Source organism: Solanum lycopersicum, chromosome 7 (assembly GCF_036512215.1).
Source record: "Solanum lycopersicum chromosome 7, SLM_r2.1".
Taxonomy (NCBI): domain Eukaryota; kingdom Viridiplantae; phylum Streptophyta; class Magnoliopsida; order Solanales; family Solanaceae; genus Solanum; species Solanum lycopersicum.
Genome location: NC_090806.1, coordinates 38,829,962 through 38,835,958, shown reverse-complemented (window position 1 = coordinate 38,835,958; position 5,997 = coordinate 38,829,962). Strand labels below are relative to the sequence as shown.

The window sequence follows — 5,997 nt, the reverse complement described above, 5'->3', positions numbered from 1 at the left end:
AAGTAAATTTTTTCCTTTATCCATTACTACAACAGTAGTGGAGTTACCCATATATACACACACTCTCCATCAGTGGACTCCTCAAAGTCATGTAATAACTCTTTATTGACACGTAAATGTCTTGAGGAGCCCGTATTTAGAACTCAGTCAATTTTGTTAGTCACTAGATTTGCCTCAACGACAACAATCACTTCATTATCCTCAGAAAGATTAGCTTGTATATCATTTGTCCTTCTTTGAGTTTTGCCCTTTTTTTCTTATAGCATTTGACAGCTCTTTGACCAACTTTTTCATAAACAAAAGAAGAACCCTTAAATTTTTGAATTTGACTCTCCAGCTTGTTGAATTGATTTTTGTTCTTCATATTTCCTTTTTCGAGACTTTATTTTGTTTGCCTTTGAACCCATCTTTCACAATAGTACCAAAAGATTCAACAAGATTAGCTTTAGAAGAATTAAGAGAAAGTTCTTCCATCTTACATTGAGACGGTTCGCCTCTCCAGTCCTCATATGACTAATAAGTTCTTGGAGTTAAATTATTTTCTTATGTTTTAATTGATTTCTATAATCACTCCAAGATGGTGAAATTTTTTCAAGTAGAACATTAGCCTAAAATATCTTACACATCTTCATATCCTTGTTGAGAACAACACCTGTCAAGTTCTCATATTTGCGAACATGTTCCATTATGGGCGTATTATATACCATTTGAAATTTAATCCACTGACTGACACCATTTTTTTTTATTTGCATCATCAGCACCATACATATTTTTTAAACTAACTCATACTTCTTTATCAAATTTATAGGTTGAAAATTAATCAAATAAAGAATTACCCATATGATTTAGTAAATGTCCTCTCTCAAGTTTGTTATCCTTTTAAAACTTCTTTTTGACAACATCATCAACAACCAAAACATTGATAGAATTAGTAGTTGTGTTAGAACCACTCATAGAAAGTTCATTAAATAAAACATAATCAACTTCTAATTGTTCAAAGAAAATTAAAAGTTCTTGTGGCCATCGTTTAAAATTATTTCCATTCAAAGGCTCAAGTTTTTGACAAATCATTAAAAATTTTGTTCAAAGAAATAGTCATTTATAAATATTGTATGTTGGTAAATCGCTTTCAAATTGTTGGAAAAAATACTGATATTCGTTTAAAATTATAAATTAATAAATTAATAAATAACTTATCACAAACATCGTATCGTGACAAACAACTGTCTTGAAAGCGATTTCGGTTCGATTACGGTGCAAATTGTTATAGCCGGTCGCTCTCCAAGGTTCTACAGTTACTCTCAAACACGTGCAGTCGTAGGTGAGAGTTTGGAGGTTGCTTAAAACCAATCACCCAAAAATATTCTAAGAATAAGAAGAGAGGAGGGAAATGTTTTTTTTTCCTTTAGTTGGGTGTCTACTAATGTTCACAAATGTCATGCTTATATAGGAGTTTCAAAGTGAAGAATTAATTTGTATATCTCATACTAGATGTTAATGGCATTAAAAGTCATTACATCACATTCTACAAAAATTCTTCTTATGTTTTGACACGGAAAAATTAATCTCTTGTAAGGTAATTTACTTTCTATTCTTTGCATTACATAAAAAATTGAATAAAGGTAGAATTGATATCACCTATACAATGGTCTTTGAGATCCCCTTGCAACCAATGTCATTCCTAGTAAGATTTGAAGATAATAAAATTTTCATAATTACAAGGAGAGATGAGATAAAAATCATTGATAAGGGGATAGAGAGGCCTACATTAGTGACTACCAACAAATTAGAAGATTTAAAGTGGATCAAAATATGATATCTGCATTATTATTTTTTACTATATGAGTGGTTGGTTACACCACAACAAAAATGACCATTAGCGATAGTTAATTCTTAATTGCCACTATATATATATACACACGTTATTTTTTTAGTGGCAATTGTCACCCTTTGTATATGTCCCTAAAGCCTTTAGCAATATTGCTTCTAATGGCACTTAACTAATGCTGGTAAAGAATTTAGCACTCTTTATTAGTGTCAATATTTAATGCCGCTAAAAGTTGTTTTTGTTTTAGTGTTAGTTTCATCTATCCATGTTCATGTACGCCTTCAGTTGGATATAGAGCTCATTCAAGGTATGACTATTGAAACCATTAATAAATTAAATTAAAAGAAAGTCTAAGAAACCATGTAAACATGTTAAGCTTCTTAATGTCTTCGTTAACTTCTATGTTACTCCAAGGAGCATACATTTACCCTTAACTTGCCTGAATTAGATGCTTATAATCACTTTCAGGATTTAATCTATTATCTACACACCTATTGATACGAAAGAGAAAAATAGAGCCCTCAACCCACTTTTTAATACCCCCTCCACCAAACTTATCATTTCTATAAGTGAAATTAGCATGTATTTGACAAATACATATATGTTGGATTCAGTGTACAAAATAGTCTTATCAATCCTAATGTTTATGTCCAAGTTTCAAGTTATCTCCTCCCAATTGGGTCTCAAGTTGATCTTCTGGAACTACCATTTTTCTACTTCATTTAGAGTAAAAAGTTATAGACTTGTTTACATACATCTTTTGAGTACTATAATTCATCCCACATCTTACTCTCCAAATTTCCCAAGTATTAATTATTGATAGGGATAATACTAGAGATCAAAGCAATCACAGAATTCTGACTCCTGAATTTCTATCAGTTAACTGAAATTTTTATATAGGATACATTTACCAATGAATGCTAAACATGTTTCTTGGAAAGCACACCATCATAGAACATATCCTCCTTTCAATAGCAGGTGAGGAGGAGCAACAACAACATCTGGCACATTGGATAATATTCATCTAGATAATCCTATTATTTGTGGGTTATCTGTCCCTCAAAAATTTCTAAACAATAACATACACTTTGAAAGGCACCCTCTTTTGTTAGGTCATGCAGTAAATTCGTGTTTGCTAACACGTTCTCCTAAGAAGCTATCAGGTTGAGATGCAGACCAGTGATAAAGAACCATTTGCATTTGTGAAACAAATACAAATATCAAGCCTAGTAGGATTCAAGAATATTTATAAATTAAAATATTATGCGAGTTGGACAAACAAAGAGGGTTCTTGAGAAGGTACTTAAGGAGGACACACTAAAAACAGTTTAAAATAAAGCCAGTGGAAGCTACATATGGGAACCTATTTTCTATGATCAAACTCAAAAGGCTAGAAAATATATAACTTTTAATAAGTAAATTGTAAATACGGAAGAAAGTGCGCACATATTAGTCCTTAATATATTTTTATGATTCACAGTAACATATTTCTATACAATTTTCTGTAATAATAAAGATACCCTTTATTACTTATATATAGAGATGCAAGGATCTCAGATTCAATTTCATATAACCACAACATTAAACTTCCTCGTTGTTGACCTCCAATATTATAATATGTGCTTGATGATTGGGATAAATACGACAAATAATTAAGCAAATCATCAACAAAAATTGAGAAAGATAATCAACAATGTTTGACATTACTTACATATGTGCTCTTAGACTTCAGATCCACAAACTCATCGTTTCCTTTTGTATGTGTCCTTTTCAAAAGTTTGTGTGGATGAGGTAGCCGTCCAAGTACAATTGCCTAACATTGAGATCACATCTATCAAAGTTATTATATAGGGATTAACTTTGAAAAAACAATAACTTGACAAAATAAAGATGATTGTACCATTTGTCTTGCATGTTCTCGGTGAGTCCGGGAGCCTCCAATACGGCGTGAGGGACCAGATCCTTCACCACACTTCTCAATTCTCGATTATTTGAACATTTTGTAGATTTATCTTTAAAATCATTAGTATCGTAAAGAGGCTTCCAGCTGTCCCTAATAGATTTTGGGATATTTTTTCGTTTCACCTCAGAGGATATTGCTTTCATATAACATACCTTTGTATTGTATTGAACTTCTTTTTAAATAAAATGATCCTCTATGGAACCATCATTGCAGTATATATTCCAATAAAATCACCTTTGTTTAAAAAGATAAAGAAAATATCACATGAATTGATATTGCAAAAATTCAAGATGAATAAATTCATTAAAAATGATAGTTAAAGAGAATTTATAGGTAAAATGGGTACGCGAATAATATAGTAGAAGGAGGAGATTAATTGGAATGGGGGATACTCTCAAAACTTAATTTGGACAATAGCCACTTAGTTTCTTTTTTATTTAATATTTAGGGTTAGGTAAAAAAAAGTGAAAAAGTGGGGTTGAGTTGTAGGGTCAAAGACCTTTTCTTTACTTTTAGAAATTGGGGGACAAATACAAGTTAATAAAAATACAATTAAGGCCCTTTTTATATTTTATCAAACATTTTCATTTTTTAAATTCATTTAACTATTCAACAATTTTTCTTTCTCTTCTTCAACCTCTCTTCATCCTTATTTTTTGAGTATCTCAAATAGTTTGAATTATTTTTTCTCCGATCTTCTTTCCCAAGTTGAAGCGTTCATCCTCTTGTGCTCAGGTAAGTTCATTTATCTTTTTTCGACAGTTTTAGATCCATTTTACTCTATTTTTGTTGCATTTTAGTTTAGTGAATTTTAAACTTTTTTGAAAATTTGATTGTTCTTGATTAAAATTGTTAAAAATTGATATATGTTGAGTTCGTGTTCTTGATTTCATATCTTTAATTGTGTTTTGCTGTGAATAATAGTTATAATTTTTCTGAACTTTTATGTTTATATTGTTTATCGATTTTAAATTATTATTTTTTGCGTTTAAGTCGACCTAGTGGTGTTCTCGTTGCTTTCTTTTGCATTATTTTAGTCTAGAATTATTGTACCTTGTTTTGCCTGTTTAATATGCACTATTCTATTTTAGTTAATACACTAGTGATCGATAAATTAATCACTACAAAATTATTTTTGCTTATAGATTGTAAAATTAGAAAATCATTAAAGAATATGTTTTTAGTACGTGCAGCACTAATTAAAATAAAGTTGATCACTAAGGATTTTTTTTTTGTAATAGTAAGGATGACAGTTTATCATGACCATTTTTGAAAAAAATTAATTGATCAAAAGATTTATGTTGATTCCAAGCAAATATGTTTTGAACACTTGAGAAATTTGTTGAAACACTTAAAATTCAATGAATAAATGATCTATTATATGTTGTTGCAATGTGCTAAGAATAAAAAAAAGGATAAAAGTCTTTCAATATTGTGATTTTTTTTATCTCAAGGTGATCAAGAATAAGAACATAACTATTGAAAGGGTGATAAGCTTGATCAAATAAACTCAATTGAGAAAGGAGCCAAAGTTGCAGTGCAATTTAGTTTAGCTCGTGCCCTCAGTGCTACTGGCAAGAGATTCATTGGAGAAAGCGGATTCAAACCAAATTTAAAAAAAATTGGTTGATTATAATTCCTTTAAAATTTATCCATTAGAAAAAGAGTCTTTTGGACTAGCATAGAGCTATTTGAAGAAGAAGATCGATTCGAACAAACAGAAAAGTGGATATTTATATTGTATTGTAGTTATTTAATATTGAGTGTTCGACACATTGTAGTTATCTATTCAATTTTAGATATATAACTACAATGAGTTTAATTGTATGTATATATACACACACACATAGAGAGAGATAACTTAGGTATTACAATTGAGTTTAATTTGATTTGTACTTTACTACGTTGCAAAAGTGGATATTTAAATTTTGTTAATCCTACACCATAAATATAATTAATTTTTCTCTTGTGGTTGGTAGATGATGGAACGTATAGATTCACATTCCATCATTTGAAAGGAATATGATGATTGGTGCAATGATAAATAAAATATTAGTATATAAGAAAAAAATAAATAAAGGAAAGATGTCTAACCAGTGGAAAGATTTCTCTTTGCATAGGTTTTAACTCTTAGTGATCAAATAGAAAACACTAAAGGACTCAAAGACATTGGGGCTAAGATGTCTAACCAGTGGGGAGGCTGTTG

The 5,997-nt window shown here is 30.2% G+C and overlaps 1 long non-coding RNA gene across 1 annotated transcript; it reads right to left on the bottom strand.

The window, feature by feature from the left end:
- Positions 1–1,453: 1,453 nt before the first annotated feature.
- Positions 1,454–4,089, bottom strand: LOC109120757 (uncharacterized). The gene is made up of 3 exons (XR_002028171.3): positions 3,729–4,089; positions 3,540–3,641; positions 1,454–1,681 (listed from the first exon to the last, which is right to left on the bottom strand). It is a non-coding gene; the product is annotated as an uncharacterized lncRNA (long non-coding RNA).
- Positions 4,090–5,997: the final 1,908 nt, after the last annotated feature.